This window comes from Ornithodoros turicata, chromosome 6, assembly GCF_037126465.1.
Source record: "Ornithodoros turicata isolate Travis chromosome 6, ASM3712646v1, whole genome shotgun sequence".
Taxonomy (NCBI): Eukaryota; Metazoa; Arthropoda; class Arachnida; order Ixodida; family Argasidae; genus Ornithodoros; species Ornithodoros turicata.
Window position 1 is genome coordinate 50697834 of NC_088206.1, and position 19992 is coordinate 50717825.

A 19992-nucleotide genomic window follows, 5' to 3' on the forward strand; every position below is an offset into this window, starting at 1 on the left:
CGTGTTTGTTGTAGTGTAGATGCCTGTCCATCATTTACCATAAATTTGAAAGATGTGGCTTAAACGTCCTTCGTTCCTTGTCAAGGTGGAACTGATCAAATTTTCACTGATAGAGGTCGACCTGACACGGAATCGTCACGCGGATACATTTTAACGCGCTATAAGGGCGAAATTAATAGAAACGCATAAAGTGCCACGCGTGTTTGTTGTAGTGTAGATGCTTGTCCATCATTTACCATAAATTTGAAAGATGTGGCTTAAACGTCCTTCGTTCCTTGTCAAGGTGGAACTGATCAAATTTTCATTGATAGAGGTCGACATGACACGGAATCGTCACGCGGGTACACTTGAACGCTTTATAATGGCGAAATTAATAGAAACGCATAAAGTGCCACGCGTGTTTGTTGTAGTGTAGATGCTTGTCCATCATTTACCATAAATTTGAAAGATGTGGCTTAAACGTCCTTCGTTCCTTGTCAAGGTGGAACTGATCAAATTTTCACTGATAGAGTCGACCTGACACGGAATCGTCACGCGGATACATTTTAACGCGCTATAAGGGCGAAATTAATAGAAACGCATAAAGTGCCACGCGTGTTTGTTGTAGTGTAGATGCCTGTCCATCATTTACCATAAATTTGAAAGATGTGGCTTAAACGTCCTTCGTTCCTTGTCAAGGTGGAACTGATCAAATTTTCACTGATAGAGGTCGACCTGACACGGAATCGTCACGCGGATACATTTTAACGCGCTATAAGGGCGAAATTAATAGAAACGCATAAAGTGCCACGCGTGTTTGTTGTAGTGTAGATGCTTGTCCATCATTTACCATAAATTTGAAAGATGTGGCTTAAACGTCCTTCGTTCCTTGTCAAGGTGGAACTGATCAAATTTTCATTGATAGAGGTCGACATGACACGGAATCGTCACGCGGGTACACTTGAACGCTTTATAATGGCGAAATTAATAGAAATGCATAAAGTGACACGCCTGTTTGTTGTAGTGTATATGCTTGTCCATCATTTACCATCAATTTCAAACATGTGGCTTAAACGTCCTTTATTCCCTGTCAAGGCGGAACTCATCAAATTTTCATTCATCGAGATCGATGTGACGACGGAGTCCTGGTGAAAGCCAACTTGGACGCGCTCTAATGGTGAAACTAAATAGGATGCACAAAGTTACAAGCATGTCTTTTTTTTTTTTTTTTTTTTTTTTTGTAATGTAGATTTTTTAATGTAATGTATATCGAACTTGTGGCTTAAACGTCCTTTGTTCCCTGTAAAGACACAACTCACCAAATTTTCATTCGAGGTCAATATGATGACGGAACCAATTATGCGGAGCTTTGACGCGCTCTAATGGCAATTGGAATTAAAGTGAAGAAATTCCTACGCATGCTTTTCGCAGTGTAGATGCATTTCAATAATTCAACATAAATTCCGGACATGTGGCTTAAACTTCCTTTATTCTCTAACTCGCCAAATTTTTTGTTCTCATGCAGCATTGTGCAAGGCCGTAATCTCCTTACGGGTTAACTCGTTCTAATAGCAAAATAATGAATATGTTAAAAATACCATGCGTGTTTATTGTCATATACATGGTGTCCCCGCTAGCCTAAATGTGACCATATTTTTTAAAAATATATTTATCACTTTTTCCGAGATGAAATCAATTGCAATATATCACATGCTGAAGGACGCTCTCTAGGTAGGCATTAGGAGACTCCTAAGGCAATGCCTTAATTAAGTTTCAATAATTAACTTTTTAATTATGAATGCTACGAAGTTGTTCCAATGAGAACATCTGACCTCTTCGGTCACCAAATACCAAAGCCGTTTTCAGAACAAAAATTCGTTCGATAGATCGTTCTCAGAAAAAAAAATCGTGAAGGAACACCATTTCTTTCTTTATTTTATTTATTACACATCTCTAGAGTCGCGTCTTTCCTTCCCCCCCAACACGAGAGAATAAAAGAGCACACTATCGCCTCTTGCGTCCGTGAAAAAGATTTAAACTAAAACGGAAAATGCAGCTCAAGATAAGGGCAGCTCCGATAGAGTCACCCGGTGCATTTGTTTTTGTTTTCTTTCCGCAAGTTAAAGCCAATCTTCGACGCATGAGTCGGCACTGTGCTCTTTCACTCTATCGCATCAGGGGTCAACGAAAGACGCTTTTTCCAAGATGCACAATGAACAGAATAAAGAAAAAAAAGTGTTCACGAATTTTTTTCATACGATATATCGAACAGACTTTTGTTCTGAAAACGGCTTTGGTATCTGGTGACCGAAGAGATCAGACTCATTGGAACAACTTCGTAGCTTTTCTAATTAAAACGTTACTTATTGAAAGAATTAAGACATTGCCTTAGGAATCTGCTAATGCCCTCCTAGGGAATGCCCTTGAGCATACGCTATATCTCAAATTGATTTCATCTCGGAAAAAGTGATAGATATATTTATAAAAAAAGAGGTCACATTTAGCTGGGATACCCTGCATACAGGGTACGTGAAGTAAGACTGAATGAATTTGATGAAATCCGCGAATGACTTTCTTTTTCGCAAAAGTCGTTCAATATATCTATTCCGGACGCGACCAATTCAAAGGCGGTGGCGTATAAACAAATAGCGCAGCCGTTAACTAACGTTCCCGATTAATCATTATAATTAGTGAAAATACGTTGACTGTGTAATTGCAAAGATGTAGAGCATAACCCTGAGGGGCCTACCATGCAAAACCGAAATCACAGAGCCTTTTTGCGCTCTACTAAAAAATGTGCGAACATACAAAATAATTGAACACTATGCAAGTTTTGCGGCAATTTCTCCTCTCACTGTCTCGGTGTCACCACTTCTCAATCTCAACTGACAACAGCTTCTTCCTAAAAATCATGGAACAGCCCGCTTTGTCCCTGGAGTGAGGGAAATAGCGATGTTGTTTCTCAGTCTACATTATTATAAAACGTGTCGTACTTGATTTTCTTTCCGTCGTTATCTCGTTTGATCTGCACAACACAGTTCGCGATGTGATGTGATAAACGTCACGCAATAAAACTACAAATGCATTACTGTGAAAACCTCGCAGATAACAAAAAAAAAAAAACAATCACCCATTCCGCTGCTCAATAAATGTTTACGTTGTATCAGACTTGAACAAGAGAAAAACAACGAGGACGCTAGGAAGCGGGGGGGGGGGGGGGGCATGTTTTCAGGAGCAGCGTGATGTCAGTATCGTCAAACGGTGACAGTGAGGGTGATAGGAAAGAGCGGCTGCCCGAACTCGCGCAACTCTCAACGATAGTGCATTTTCGCTCATTTTTTAAGGGCACGGAGAAGTGTTACTGTTTCGATTCCTGCTGACTAGACTTCTCAGGGTTGTGCTCTCCAAATTTGGAATTGCGCGCTCAGCTTGTTTTCAGGAATTATGAAGATTCATTACAAAATAATTAACGGCCGCACTAATTACATTGATAAGACACATGCCGTCCACAGCTATTGCACTCGAGTACATTGTGCTGCTTGGGCATCTCTCTTCCTTTTGTCTTTGATTCGAGTGCCTATTTGAGCAACACCTCCAGGATATGGAAATGGCCTGTGCCTTGCGTCACACTGAAAGGCCTGCTGTTTGTTTGTTTGTTTGATTAAGGGGTAGGGAATGTTAGCCATCCTGGGGGAGGCTGTTACTATTGTGGATGCTGCCATGAAGTAAATGAAAGAACGAACGAGAAGAAAGCTCGAAGCAGGTCGCAGGCCTCCATATAGGTGACGTAAGCGTGCATGCCCGACATTATTTAGGAAGTGTGGGTTTTCCAATCACTTTTTTGTGCCGAATGTGACTCTGCTTTCACCTCTAGATGTTCTGAAAATAAGCAGTCTTCCGCTTGTTTATTTTCTTTTTTTTTTCTCTAAGGGAAGGAGTTGATAACCGACAAGCATTCTTGATGGTGCCGGGAAGAGACTAAGACGCAAAATTTGGAATTAAACATTGCAATGTCCTCATGATAAGGCCAAGAACAAACTGAACCGTACGATACAGTGGTCATGGTGTAACAAGGTGCACGTACCAAAGTGAGGTGCAGTTACTGAATTCGCTTTCTTAGCTTATAGAGCATAATTTCTTTTCAGCATAATGTAGGATAATTTCTAGGGTTGTCACACATACGCCGGCACATTTCTCTCAGAAGTCGCCCCAGGACACACATTGGTCATCGTCGAAGGCATCCCCATTCCCCACAGAGAGAACAAAAAATGGACCAGGGCTAGCCTTACAAGTGGCAATCACCCCGTTCCACACGCTACGAGCAGCAGCCCACAATTCTGAGCAGCAGCACAGCAAAGAAAAGTTTGGCAAAGCTTATCAAAGCTGATTCATCACGTTTACATTCTGCGCTTGGCAATTGCTGCTGATAGCCGGGCTCCGCGCGCGATATCTGATTTACAAATTCCCTTTCTCGTCTGCCCACGTCTCATTCCGTCTTCCTTCCTCCTCGCCGCGTACTTTTCTTTCAAGTTGGCTTTCTTACACGTTCTTCTGCTATCAGGCAGAACCTGCATCAGAGGCGGTGTCCCTGAATTCTGGTCATGTGCTTCCTTGGGGGATGCGCATCAACGCCAAAATGGTTAGGTAATTTCATTCAGTCACCACAGTTTCGCACTACCTCCTCGCTCTCAAGAGTTAAATTGGTTAAATGCTCGCATTTTGCTCTCGGGTGGATGGGTGACCAGCTCCGGTGGCGCAGCGGTAACGCGTGCGCTTGGAGACTGGGAGGTCCGCGGTTCGAATCCGCGGGCCGGCTGTGCCGTCTGGGGTTTTTCCTAGGTTTCCCTCAGATGTGTAATAGGCGTATGCCGGCACAGTTCCCCTGAAATCGGCCCATGGACGCAGCTATCCTCCCCCCGAGCGGATTCAGCTTGGTCTTACACTTCACCCTTTCCTCTCCTCCTCTCCACCACCTTTCCCTTCTCGAGAAACATGCCGCCTAATCAGGCAGGCAGACCTCTCGGGTTCCTCCCAACGACACTCCTCCTCCTCCTCCTCCGGTGGATGGGTGTGGGAGCAAGAGGTTTTAGTCGCGGACGGTGCTCGCAAGGACGACGCATGGATCGTCTCATCCGGGTGTGGGCATTGAGATCAAAATGGGATAATCGGTGAACGATACGTGTTTGCTGGGACGATACCGGACTGAATGGTAGATGCGCGCGTGAGAGATGGGCGATGATCTTCGCCCTTTTTACAACGGGGCTTGTTGGTCGCAGGAAATCAAAGGCACCTCGAACGTGCACTTTTTATCGCGTGATATGAACATGCTATCACTAGAAACAGTCATGCAAGATATTTCCTTTTGGAAGCACGCATTTCACGAGAAGATCAGTTTCAAGAGCGCGCGCAGCGGTGGCTTTCCCTGGGTTTTGCGGCAGACTTTCCAGACGAATGCTCCCAACCTCAAGCCAAATTCATACCAAGACCAAGCTCAAGCTCAAGTTCAAGAAGAAGATCAACTGAACTTTTATACTCATTTATCATTGTATAACTTAAGCTTACTTCTTTACTATGTAACCAATCAATACTGTATAACATTCAATACAAATCATGTAAATACCTAGCTGATTTTCTTTCAATAAATCCGCTATTGCCAATGCTCCGTCCCCCTGACTGTGGTTTCGCCAGACCCCTCCTCTTCCTTCCCATACTCACTACCCCTTCACTTTCCTTTGATTTATTTTATTTATTCGCGAATCCAGTCCCTTTTATACCTCGTGTGGCACGGGGACTAATTCGATGCAAAAATATTCCAGAAGCCAGGAGAAGTCATGATAGAAAACAACGAAAATTGCACACCGGCTTGACGCAACAAATAACAAATTTAATGCAGACGTTTCGTCTCCCATGCGGGGGACATCATCAGTGAAAGCAAAATGAGAGGCGACCGCAACCAGCGTATTACTTAACCAGGTCGGCGAACACTTCGGGGAGGGGGCCGCGATTGGTATTACACACTGAAGGTTCTCCTCGCAGGTGCCATGACTCAAGCAGTTTCCTGGGGCCCCACCTTTGTTCCCTAGCTAAGGTCACAGCATTCGCGTAGTCAAAAGAGTGATCTGTGTTCCAACAATGTTCGGTGAGCTCTGTCTTAGATCGCGTTGCGTTTGTTGAGTTGCGGACATCTCGTTCGTGCTCTTTTAGTCTTGTACTGCGCTTGCGGCCCGTCTCTCCAATGTAGGACACCTCGCAACCGAGACACTGTACTTTATGCACAACACCCGTCTGGGACTCAGGGGGAATGTGGTCTTTTGGCTTGGAAATCAGTGAACGAAGTTTCAGGCAGGGCTTGAATGCAGTCTTGATTTTTAACGGGAGGAGGGCTCGCCGAATGGATTCTGATACACCTTTGACGTATGGGATGGTGACGATGCCGTGTCGGAAATCGTCTTTCCTTCGGGTTCTGGGTTCGTGCATGCGTTTTCGTGTGTTCTCAAAGAAACGTAGCGGGTATCCTCGTTTCATGAGTGACTCCTTGATTATCATCTCCTCGGACGTACGTTGTTCCGGGCAGGAGGCGAAATCTTCACAGCGTTGAAGCAGGGTTCTCACTACACTGCGTTTGTGTTCAATCGGATGGTAGGATTCGAAATTTAGGAAATTACCGGTATCACAGGGCTTGCGGTGGACGGAAGTTTGAATCAGGCCGGTGGTGAGCCTGCGTACGGACACGTCCAGGAAGGGGAGCCGGTTCTCCTGTTCAAGTTCGCAAGTGAACTGAATGGACGGTTCAATGCTGTTCAGGGTCGAATGGAATTCGTCTAGGAGGTTGCGATTTAGGATCACGAAAGTGTCGTCGACATACCGTCGGTAGAACTTGATGTTGTGGGTAAATCGTTGGAAGGCAGATTCTTCAACATATTCCATGACGAGATTAGCCATTGTCACGGACACCGGGCTGCCCATCGGACAACCTTCAATCTGATGGTAGACCTGCCCCCGAAACTAATTCATTTAATTTCTTCCTCTTTACTTTCATTTATTTAATCCTTCAGGCAACCCTGCCTCCAACTTAACCTATTATTCTTATTCATACGCTCCCCACCTGTTCACGTCTATACGTCGCTTCCCACAGTTGCTTCGCAGCGCTAACGCACACTGACGGCGCGTGAATTGTAGTCCCGGTTTCAAGAGGGCACGCCATCACTGCGTTCATTAGAGCTCCACTTGAACCGATAGCCGCGGTGGTGGCGGCCTCACAGAAGTGGGCAACGTCACGACTGACGCCCTTCTAAGGGAACTGTGCCGACATATGTCTGAAAGCGTCTGAGGAAAACCCAGGAAAAACCCCAAACAGCACAGCCGGGATTCGAAGCCGGGTACCCCCCAGTCTCGATGTGACATGGCTAGCACGCTAACCGCCACGGGAGCTGGTGAAAGCTGCGGTTTTGCTCCAGAACGATGAAATTCAGGTTTTCGTTTAATTCCGGTTTGCACAATCGTTCTCGTTTTTTAAGCGTGCGCCCCCAAGAGACGGATTGGGTTTTGGACTTGTACAGTGGCGGACCCAAATTTCATCATTTGAGGCCCCAAAGCGCCAGTGTACCACCTTCTAAAGCCCTCTTAAGATGTCTGTGTGGCCGCCGAAGCAGCATTTTCACGGATGACTGCCGATGGGAAAAACACTTCCTTCGCAACGAGAGAGCGACTCTTGCGAAGAACGTGGCGAAGGTAGTCCAAGTCGCAAGGTGATACCACGCAGGTGGGCATGGAAGCTGGAGGAGACTGAACGGCTGCTGCACTTCGCGAGAAACGACGTGTTAATCGTTTCTGAAAGAAGCAGGAGCAGTTCTTCCTGTCCAAGTCGGTGGCACATAGTTATATTTGTTTTTCTTTGTTTCGGACGCCCACGTCTCTAATGGCCTGTGCTTTAAGCGTGACTTTTGTTCCGTCCTGTCCATACAAACACTTATGCCAGGGGGAAGGCAACGTGCGTGCCGTGGAAGTGTCACACTATACGGGGGAGCGATCTCGTATGGTCTGAGAGATTCCGAAACTAAACTGAAATTCTATTAGTGAGCGGAGGTGGGCAAATATGTCCTCACTATTTCTACACTCACCTCAATTCCCGCCCCAGCTCTCTCCTCACCTGGTGTCACCTCAAAATTTTCCTGGAAAGTTTGTCCTCGCTTCACCTCATCCTTTTCCGAAAATATTTTCCTGATCTCACCTCACCTCAACTTGTCTCGATATAATTTGTCCTCATCAACTTTTGGTTCAAATGTTTTTGTTACGTCGCACGCCTCAACCTTTTTCTTTAAAACAATTTCGCCTAAACTTCTCAGCTCTTTGAAAGATTTCCTCACCTCACCCTCGACTCAAGCGAATTTCTCTCGCCTCATCATCCTTCTGTTCTTCACGTCTGCCTTCTATAAACGTTTCGTCACTTCACCTGACATGTACCGTTTCTGTGAAAGCTTTCTCACCTATGAACATGTGTTTGCCCCTTTATATATATAAAGGAGGGAAGTATGCTGTCCTCCCTAGTCCTCTTGATATGACAATGGACATGTACAAGATATGTCCTCCCTGATAGTTACGTTGTCTGTGTTATGTCATGTGTGCGTACGTGTGTCTCTCATCTCCTTCTTTCCCATCCTACTCGTACTGACCTAGAATACTAACCCACATGCCATGGGGTATGTAGGGATCCAAGTTTTCGGAGTTTTCAATTTTGAAAATTCGGAGGCTGTTTATCGGATTTTTCAACTTTACCGAAATTCTGAGTTTCTCGGCGAAATGAAAGGTCTGAAACGGCGCCGATTTCGGAGTATTTCGGAGTAGTCATCGCAGAGACAATGCAACGAAAGAAGTGCAAGAGTGACTGAGACCACGCGGTATAGCGAACGGATGCTTTACTCTATTGAAGTACAAACAAGCGTATTTGCACAAATTGTGAATGGTGCCCAGGCTCAAAATGAGTAGCAGATGTGATGGACACATAACTGTTCTGTGCCAAACTAGCATAGTGCCCGGGGTCAAGTAGAGTCACGAGGGTCGAGGATGCATAGAACAGAAGAGACAAGTGTGTGTACAAGTATCCTCCTTTTGGGCCATTCAGGCGTCCAGCGACCCTGGAGGAGACTACCACTTCTGACCTTTTTTTTCTCTCTCTTTCTGTGTTGAAGATCAGTTTGAAGTCGAGAAGTATGTGTGGAAGAAGGGGGGCAGAGGAAGAAGGAAACGGGGCCGCCACGTGGGCCTTGGAAAAAGTCGGAGTTTATCGGATAAATCAGATTTTTTGCAAAAAATATCGGAGGGAGTTTATCGGACTTTGTCGGATAAATCCGAAAAGTCGGAAGCCTAGGACCGTAGGGTATCGTGATTTCTGCGGCAAAAGACCTCGTACCATCGTCCTGCACGTAGCTGTTGTCAGAGCCGTCCCAAGGTGAGTTTCCGCCTGGGGCAGAGTAAGCATGAAGGCTGTCCCTCCCCGTCGGAACGACCCTGGCTGTTGTTACCCTTTGGGGACGAACTCCTTCTTTCTGTCAACTCTCAGGTGAATATTTATGGGTATTCAGCAAGACGTGGTAAGCTCTGCCGCTGTCTTTAATAAATGCAGGGCGTAGGTCATGGTTTATGAGACTTGTCGAGTTGCATATTACGATCGAAGAACAAAGGTTGCTGAACAGGCAATGTTTGGGACTCGAACCCACACGCTCCGGCTGCGGGTAGGCGATGCCTCGTTTCGATACACAACGACACGTACTCACCGTCTGCACGTAATAGATTAGGTTTTTCCCATCACTCTAATATTTACCTGGACCACATGGACGAAAAAACAATCGAGGCAATGCAGGACGAACACGACGTTTTGGATTGGATTGGATTGGAAAAGAAAGAAAAATATGGAGAGGTTAGTCCCGACCCAGTCAGAACTGGCTACTCCAAAACGCGTTTGTTGGTAAACAAAAAGAAAGAAAAAGGTCAGCTACGAAAAATAGGACAAACAAACAAACAACCAAGCAGGATAAAGCATAAAGGAAGACGGGGGAAAGGAAAGGGGGAGACGTTCGACGCCGAGAATCACTCCCTGCACAATGTTAGATATAGTGCGAACACAATGTCACCGAAGTTTTCACAGAGTGTCCAGCAAGTCCGAAGCGATAAGAAAGTCCACAAGAGCGCGCAATGCCGGCACCTGGTGTTGGGCGGGCCAGCAGCCTAGAACCTTCCCAACGGAGAAAGGGCGATTGTCGAGGCGGGCTAGTGCCGCCTCAAGGGAAAGACGAGGCTCTCTGTATCGAGGGCAGGCTTCTATAACATGCTCTGTGTCCTCCAATACCCTGCACTCGGAACAATTGGGTGTGGAAACCTTCCCAAGTTTAAAGAGGAGGCGGCCGGTAGCACATTGAGACGTAGCCGGTGAATGATGGAGGTAACGGCCCGGGGGAGCGCTGGGGGCATTAAAAACTGCAGGTCTGGATCCACTTTGTGCAGCAGTGAGTTAACTGGGACGCATCGACGCCAGTGTTCCCCGCTCAGACGTTTCACTACTGCGTTTATCGTGCTCTTTGCATCCCCTCTTGTGAAGTAGACGGGGTGCGTGCGAACGCCACGCGCTAGATGGGCACGCCTGGCAGCTGCATCCGCAGCCTCATTTCCGGGGCCACCGCAATGGCCAGGGACCCACTGCAACTGGATGTCATGTCCCCGTGATACGGCAGAAGTGTACACTTCAAGGACGTCATGCACCATTGGAGACAGACATCCCGATCCTGTAGAGTGGAGAAGGACTTGTAAGGCGGCTTTGGAGTCGGTGTAGATGGACCACTGAGCTGGGGATGGAGAGGATGCAATGAAGCCAAGCGCCATACAAATCGCGTGCAGTTCCGCCGCCGCCGCCGACGTGCGGTGTGAGAGTCTTGCACATCCTTCAGCTGACAACTGTGGGATCACATAGGCGCAAGCAGAGCCGGAACGCGTCGTTGATGCGTCGGTGAAAACCTGAATCTTCCCTCTATCGCTGTCAAGTACGGCCAAGGTGAGCTGCCGTAGAACAACCGTCGACGCAGCTTTCTTCGAGGACACTCCAGGTACCTCGACACGGACAGGGGGTGTGGGCAGGGCCCATAGTGGGTCAGGGTGCTTCGGCAGAGATTTGTGCTTGGGGATGATGCTTCGGTGGGCAAGAACGGCTTGGCTGTACCCAGACGCTGGACGACGAATCAAAGCGCGCACTAAGGGGTGTCGATGGTGGCGAGTTGCCAGCCTCATATGGTGGCTAAGAGACTGATCGAGCCTCATGATGGGTACAGGTGGCTCCTTGGCTCCCGCGAAGACTAGAGCAGTTGATGTGGACTTGTGGACGCCGAGGCACGTCTTGATGCTCTTCGCAAGAATGGTCCCCAGCAGTTGCTCAGATGTGGGGCAGAGATGATGCAGTACTGGAAGGTGGTAAGTCAATACCTGACGTACAAGGGACCGGTGAAGACCGAAAAGAGCCCTAGAAGTGAGCCCCCACCGGGTACCACAGAGGTAGCGCAGAACATTCAGTCGGGACACGACGTTTTCATCAACAGCCATTAGTATGTTGTGTTATGTTGACCCTTCTCTGTTATATTATCCTCAGCTATTAATACGTCACTGGAGAGAGTCCATATCCATTGTGTTCGGCCGCGTGAGTGTGACTAGGAAAAATGTAAGTAAGATGAGGTTGTCTCCTTGTTCATCTGAGCTGTGGCCAGCACACGGAGGGTATGCTGGTACGTTTCCATGTTCTGTCATTTTTCAAATGTAGATTCTCCAAATTCTTCAAAACGAGAACTTTTTTGCACTTTAGTGTCCGTTTCGGTCGCATCCGTCCCAGTCGATTTCAAAATTATAGAGTGTCATTTTATTCCTCGTGGACCACTGAGCACGGTATCAAAAATCCCCCGCGAAAGAGTGACGTAGTATGACTGTTATTCGATGGAATACATGGCAAGAGGAGACGCCAGATGTTGAGAGTATGTCGGAATTCCCTCTCAGGAAAAATGAGAGAACGTAACTCCCTAAGGCGCGCCCTAAGTGAAGGCCTGCGGGCGTCACGGGACGTCCGGACGTCCCTCTCATCTGAGCGCCGCCCCCTCACTCCTCCGCTTAGTGTGTGACGGACGTCACGCCACCAGAGCCTTTGCAGCTGCGAGAGCAGCGCTGATCCTTAAAATTCCTTTCTTAAAAATCTAAGCACTTTTCGGAAGAAAAAAAAAAAGCCAAGCAGATTGTCGGCCGACGCCGAACATAGTGGTATCGGTTTCATAGGTGGGTTTCTGGGTGCGACTGTCCCTTTAAAGCGACGGTATATAACCATTGACTGATCATTTTGGAATTGCAGTTGTATCCGACATTGCCATTGGCGGTCCCAGGATTTTTTATTTTTTTATTTTTTAGGGAAGGGGGCGCAAAGAGATTCAAGGGGAGTGAGCCAAATGCGTGCAACCCCTTTACCTCTTCTCGAGACGCTCGCTGCTGGCTGTGCATGCGTTGAGAAGTTCTGAAGAATATGACGACATCGGAGTATGACCTGTGAGCAGGGATCGGAACCGGTATTTTTTTTTTTTTCGATCTGGTTCGGGTTCAGACATATTGGTTCGCTTCGGATTTAGCTTTGCTGAACTGAAATTATCAGTTTGAACCGGTTCAGGTATATCGGTTCGGTTCGGATTCAGCTCCAGGATTAACGAGAAAAAAAAAAAGCGGTCAGCGGTCGGGACATTTACAGGAATTGGAACCGTTACTTTTTGCGGTCCTTGTTTAACCCGCTCAACGGCAGTAATTTTGCTACATGAAAGCGAGCTTACACTCACGGTACACGGTTGTAAGAGAAAGGTGTGAGATAACAGCTTCAGGTGAAAAACTTTTCATGGAAGCAAGTGAACACACAATACAAGTAATAAACACATTTATTATTTACTCGATATTTTACGGTATTATCCGATATTTATTGTATTGTACTCTCGTGGTCGTCCGCTGAAAACGAAAAGCGAAGTGCTGGAAGCATTTTGGCAGAACCCTGTCAGGGTTTGCTTTTGCTCCGCCCGAAAACTGGCGCTACGGTCACAAACCTTTACTCGGATATCATCTTACGAAAAATAAATAATGAAACGAGAGCGAGAGAAAAAAAGAAGAGCCAGTCGGTAGTATACAGTTATTTCACCTCTCAACCGACTCCCAAACCGATAACCGTATCAAATTTTTTCGGTTCAGTTCCGGTTCGGTTCAGGACATGCAAAAAATTGTTCGGGTTCAGTTCAGCCCGGGTTTGACGTTTTTTTCCGGTTTTCAGTTCGTGTTCAGTTCCGGTTCTGATCCCTGCCTGTGAGTAAAGACCGAGCGTGCAATTTTCGCAGCTCCTGGAGGGTGAGGGGGGGGGGGTGGCACGGTCCCCTCTCCACCCCCTCGCGGAACGCCCATGATATGTGCAGATACTGCAACATGCAGAATTTCATACAACAGAGGCACGTAAGTTTTGAGTCAAACAAGAAAAGGCCAGGTTGCTTGGCAGAACTAAAGCCGGAAACTACTGACAATGACACTGCGGCAAGGAGAACGCTTGCCATCATAAAATTCCACTATAAATAATTGACCGTCACAAAAAAGAAAAAGAAAGGAACGTGTGACAGCGTTCTTTTTAGCTTCGGTTCGTGTCCTGACTGGACACGGAAACTGGATCACGCGGAATGGATTCACAAGGAGGAAATGATGTTAAGGTTGTCGTTTTCTGCTACATTTTTCTTCGCGTAGCCCAAGTGCAGAATGGAGAAGGTCAGATACGGTTCTTTCCCACGGTCAAGGATGGAAACGTCACCGGTGTGACCGTTGTCCTCCATCTTTCTTCCGGGGTTCGTCGCGGACACCCCATCGAATGAAGAGGACACCCGTCACGCCCGAATGCGGGCTAACTTACTATACGTCCTTTATTTACAGGGTTACTCGTTTTCCTGTGAGATTCGGCCATATTCGTCTCTCATTGTATGCATATATATAGTTACTTATTACTTATATTAGATTATTATTGTTATTATTTGACAACGTCGCAAATACGAATGGAGAAACAATGGTGTAGCCAGGTGTGTCTGTGTGCATGTGTGTGTGTGGGGGGGGGGGGGGGGGGGTTGAACACCGCGGAACTCGTACCTTTGGTAGTGCATTTGGGGAAGCGAAAACGGGGATGAAGTCCTCCTCTCCATGTAACGTTCCCACAGAACCCCTCCCAAAATAGAAACGCGCAAATCGAAATATCATAAAAATATGGCCCCATGGCGAGAACGCATGCATCATAAACACTGTGGAAGTAACGAAAAAGTTGACTATATCTCGTAATTTGCTATAAACAACATAAGTGAACCAACAGGCCTCAGACGGGTTCGAATCCTGTCACCGGCTGTGCTGTCTGAGGTTTTCCCTGGGTTCTCCGAAGACTTTCCAGACGAATGTCGGCACAGTTCCCCTTGAAGTCGGCCCAGGACGCATACTAATCCCCCTGTCCCCCACTCCTTCCTGCTGTCCTCTCTCAATCTGTACACGTCTGTACGCCGCTCATAGCCAGAGTTGCTTCGCGGCTCTAACATGGAATTTAAACAAACAAGGCCTCAGTCGCAAAACGAAATACACAAATGGCTGACAACATGAGCGTCCAATATAGCCTGTTCAACAGAACGATTTCGAAGTATCTCGAAAGCCAGTCGCTCAGGAGTTCCAGAGCTAAGCCCGCAGGTCTCTGCCTGGTTTGTCTGTTCGTAGGGACTGAAACCGAAACGAATATCGGTTGGATTACGGTTACGGTTCAGTGTCAGAACCCCGAAAGCGGTTTTGGTTATGGGATTAATTTGCGATTACCGGTAACCAAATAGTTGAACCGGTATTTTCTTTTCTTTTTCTTTTTTTTGTTTTCTCTAGGATGTATCTGCAGGCTACGTGGGCGTCGCAAAATGAACTACAAAGTGCAAACGGGTACAAATGAACATACTTATCTGTTGCGCTCCGAAAGGGTGGTGCAGTGCCATCTGCCAGGTCGAAGAAAGAGTTCACTCTTTCTTCGACGCACTTTTGCCGTTTGCGACATTCCCCGTGAAATAATTTGTTGGGGTCTCTATTATCTCGTGCACATTCATTTCGCTAACAAGCTACAAGGCAAAAAAATAAATAAATAAATAAATAAAAATCTGCGTGCGTTCAGCCGATGAGGAAACAAACAACGTGCAACGCTTCGTATCTTAAATGATCACAATAATACAGTTCATAACTCGTCAATACATGTCATACGGTGCGTATGCCATCCGATTATGGGTCCATGTAAGCGCACAAGAATAAGATGGTATGTTGTCTACACAACTTCTGAATGAAAAACACATGACGAAGATATTTACTGTAACAGAAGCACGTACTACACCACTAATCAGAGAATGTAAGCGATACAAATATCGCATGAAAGTTGTTCGCGTTCACGCTTGAACCGATTCATATGAACCGGTAACCGAAATCACATTTTTCGGTTCAGGTTACGGTTTCGGTTAATTGACGATGGTGAATTGCGGTTACGGTTCTTGAAAAAAAAAAAAAAATTGGGTTCCAAGCGGTTTTCGTTTCCGTTCCGGTTTCAGTCCCTGGTTAGTCGACGATGCGAATTCGGTGATGTGCTATAGGAGGTTTCGTGATAGGCCATCTCCTTAGCTGGTGATGGTCCTCCAACGTACGGAGACCCCGAAGGTGCGTGGTGACGTCATCTACTCTTAGAGAAACCGAAACTATTAAGTTTTTTAGGTTTTTTCAAAAATTCATGGAAGCATGTAATATTCACAGACGGTATATATATATATATATATATATATATATATAAGTTGAAATAAACGAATGCGGTTGACCACGAAAAATAAAGGTATTCAATAAAGATCAGAAGTGGAGACGGTGCTTCTACAGGACAAGGAATAAAAGGGGAACTTTATTAAAAACTAAGAGGGAGTATTCGACGTTTCGACAGCAGCGCTGTCTTCAACAGGAATGGGATCTTATGGTGACGCAAGACAATTGCAAAGAATGAGAGGGGAATATGTACAAGGGGAGAGGGCAGCACACGTGCTTTGTCAAACAAAGGTAAAAGGGTACAATGAATCACAGGCAGTCATATTCTTCGCCTGAGGGCAATGATTTCATGGGGTGACCAACCGGGGAGTCTGAAAGAGATACAAAAGAGTGTATGTATTTTGAGAGAATCAGGAATTTAGGTTGCGAACTGTTGAGAGGACGCCGGGGTCCTCGTTAATCTGGCTTTTAAATTTGTAGATCAGGAACGATTCTCTTTGTTCTCTAAGGCGTTGGGATGGAAAACCCGATTGCAGAACGAAAATGGCTATGTCGTTAATTGAGTGGCCGGGTTTACTTACCGGGTTTACGAGGACCCCGGCGTCCTCTCAACAGTTCGCAACCTAAATTCCTGATTCTCTCAAAATACATACACTCTTTTGTATCTCTTTCAGACTCCCCGGTTGGTCACCCCATGAAATCATTGCCCTCAGGCGAAGAATATGACTGCCTGTGATTCATTGTACCCTTTTACCTTTGTTTGACAAAGCACGTGTGCTGCCCTCTCCCCTTGTACATATTCCCCTCTCATTCTTTGCAATTGTCTTGCGTCACCATAAGATCCCATTCCTGTTGAAGACAGCGCTGCTGTCGAAACGTCGAATACCCCCTCTTAGTTTTTAATAAAGTTCCCCTTTTATTCCTTGTCCTGTAGAAGCACCGTCTCCACTTCTGATCTTTATTGAATACCTATATATATATATATATATATATTGCCGCATTCGGAGTCATTGAGCGATGTTGATTTCTAATACGATTAACTATAAAACAATAACTATAAATAAAATTATAAATTTTTAGTCTGTAGTGGCGCTTGTGTGGCTAAAGGCCTGGCGATGACCATAGTTGGTCGCATTACACGCATAATTTTTGATCTTGTATTTTAATTATACTGTACTATACAGGGGCGGATCCAGACACTCAGTTTGGGGGGGGGGGGCGGTTTCTTTGTCGGAGCGCGTGGTGGGGGTGGGGGAGAGGGAAATCCAAAGTATAAACTTACGTTTTTTTTGGGGGGGGGGGGGCGATCGCCCCCTTCCCCCTGGATCCGCCACTGGTACTATAGTACAGTATAATTAAAATACGAGATCAAAAATTATGCGGATAAACCACTGGATGCTATGAAGCGGATGACAAAAACTGAAATGTCTGCCAGTTAATTTTTAAATTACGGGAATTCGGGGTGCTCATTTACCTTTATCGTCATGAACCCCATCAGTCCACTACCGAGAGATGCGAGCATGCTTTGCGGAAGTACGACGCAAAGCATGCTCGCATCTCTCGGTATAGTGGACTGATGGGGTTCATGACGATAAAGGTAAATGAGCACCCCGAACCCACGTAATTTAAAAATAAACTGACAGACATTTCAGTTTTTGTCATCCGGTTCATAGCATCCAGAGGTTTATCCGGAATCCCAAGCACAGAGGGTGTTGCAAAAAATGGGGGGGGGGGGGCAGTATTACAGTTGCGTCGTAACAGCTTAACGTATCATATTACCGACATGTGTCTAAGGCTATGAAGGGGGTGCATAGGTAAAAACGTTATGAGGGTGACGCCGCAAACATTTGGAGGGGTGTTGGGTGGTCTGGATAAATCACTGTAATCATATGTCACCCCCTAACGTAACGCCCGTAACGCGCACGTAGCATGCCAAGCTGGTACCATGCCACAATGTACCGATGACTCGTCGATGGACACGATACTCCCTCGATCCCTTCGGCGCTGAACACTACCTGCTGAGTCAGTCGTGTTTCCGGCTCAATGCCTTTAGTTATAAATTTCCGTGTCGAAACACAAAGAGCAAATGTACGCATTTGGTGAGCCGTGTACGAATAATGTGCATTTACAATAAATTAAAGACACGCGGAATAATGGACGGCACGTTGTCAGTTGCCCCGGAGAACTTACCCAAAAAGATCCCTTCAATATTCATATTTTGTCATGCGTTTAGCATAGTGTAATGCAGAGAGTTTTACAGAATAGTCACATCAGCAATTTCCGCAGCAATTGTTAGGTTTCCGCCACAAAAGACGACAAAGCAAGTAGAATATAGAAGGGTTGCACCTCTATGATGTCACTGATAGCTGGCGATACCAACAGCAAGCTCTGCAAACTTTATATAACAATTCCTCAAGTCATACCGAAACGTGCATGGGTAAGTGAAATACTCTCAGGATGATGTTTTAAGAGAAACAAGAATAAGAAAAAGATGTGGGCCGGTAGAACAGGAGCTGTCACAAAGCACCTGGTTACGCTTCACCTTCCATTCTCCGAACGCAGCGGGAGAAAGAAAAGTTTGTCATTACTTCTGCATGACTTGGCGCTCGCCGCGCCGTTGCTCGTGCGCTGCACTACCTCTGCTGCTCGCAGCGCATCGGAGCCGAATTTTAGGCCAAAACACGTGCGCCCACGCATTGCCCTCAAATCTCAGTCTCCCGAAAGCAGACGGATACGTCTGTAACAACAGCGTGTCGCAATTTCACAGTGAGCGACAAGAGTTTAAACGAAAACACTTCTAATACACAAGGGCTTACCTTTGTTGCACACAACTGTAGCAATATCAAGTTAACACATATCCATCCAGGTTGCGCACGCGTTGTTTTAACACACTTCAGGGATAATCCACCAGACAGGGTCACACCAAGCAATTATACGTAATCCTGAAGGAGAAATTTCGCAAGCAGCACCACCGAAGAGATTTTCGCATACGAGATGACAGCGTATCCTTTGAGCAAAAGCAGACGAACTTGCACTCACGGAAAAACAATTTTACTGTGGGTGGTTATTCAGAGTTATTTCTTTCACCTCCGGCCCGCGACAGATTCGAGTATGCTGAATATATAGCGATCTTCAAATAGATAAAAACTTCGAATTACAACGAAAAACGTCCCTGGAAACCAAAGAAGACTTTTTTTTTAGTCGCACGGCAAGCAACGGCAAGAGAGGTGAAGTCGAATGCAGCGCCGCTCTCGACACAAGAGGCTGATGACTAATCGCAGGCGGGCAGGCGGCAATCTCTCTCCGCGATGTCGCCGTCTGGTGGCTGCAGCCGGCAGACAGACCATCCCACTCTACTCGCCGGGCAAAATCAATTTCTGCGGGCGTCGTTTTCCATCGATTTCTTCAGCCCTGTGGTTCATTTAACCTGCTAACTGATCACAATAATAATCTTTACCCCAGTACATCTTCCACTCAACCGTGCACAGCTGTAAGAGACAGACGAATTTACCCACGATTACAGAAAACCTGATTGTTTCTCATTGGTTCGGACAGTGTACTTCATTTCAAAGACATGCCGTCCCACAACATAAACACCTCGAAGCGCTGCGAGTGAGAAGCGTGAGTAGAGCTAGATGTATGAGAATATGAGCATGTGTAGATTAATAATCATTAATGAAATACAAACATATTAAGGATATCGACATGTGTTGGTACTCCTGTCGGATATCAAGCAGAGGAGGAAGCTCATCGTCATATTCGCGTGACATATTTAGGCTCAAACGGAAGCAAATGAGACAGCGAGCGAGAGAGTAAGTGGCGAGAGAAGAAACAATTTAACAAATAAAACACATTTAATGGAAGCGCAATACAAGCAAAAGGCATCCACTTGAGCATACTAACATGTCACACACAAACTATACCGTGAGATATGACCAACCATAATTTTTAAAACACATTTCTCGCTACTCGCAGTTGTCCGTTTCCACTGCGGGTTTTATTTTATCTTACATTTATTTATCAGAATTTTGCCCAAACTAAAAGCCGTGCAAATAATATCTGGCGCCTGGTCTGATTGCGGTGCAACATGACTAATTAGTAATACTAATACGCTATGTATCTCTGTTTGGACTGTACATTGGAGTCACGCTGTTTTGTCTTACCAAGGGA

General features: G+C 46.0%; 1 protein-coding gene across 2 annotated transcripts in view; it reads right to left on the bottom strand.

Moving 5' to 3' along the window:
• The window catches only part of LOC135396670 (protein sprint-like), a 92999-nt gene that overhangs the window by 56252 nt on the left and 16755 nt on the right, over window positions 1–19992 (bottom strand). Inside the window, exon 1 of one of the 2 annotated variants that reach the window (XM_064627769.1) lies at window positions 18639–19051. The exons of the other annotated variant lie outside the window; for it this stretch is intronic. The gene's annotated coding sequence lies outside the window, so the exon portion shown is untranslated. Of the gene's footprint in view, window positions 1–18638; window positions 19052–19992 lie in introns of those variants that run through there. 2 annotated transcript variants of the gene reach the window in all.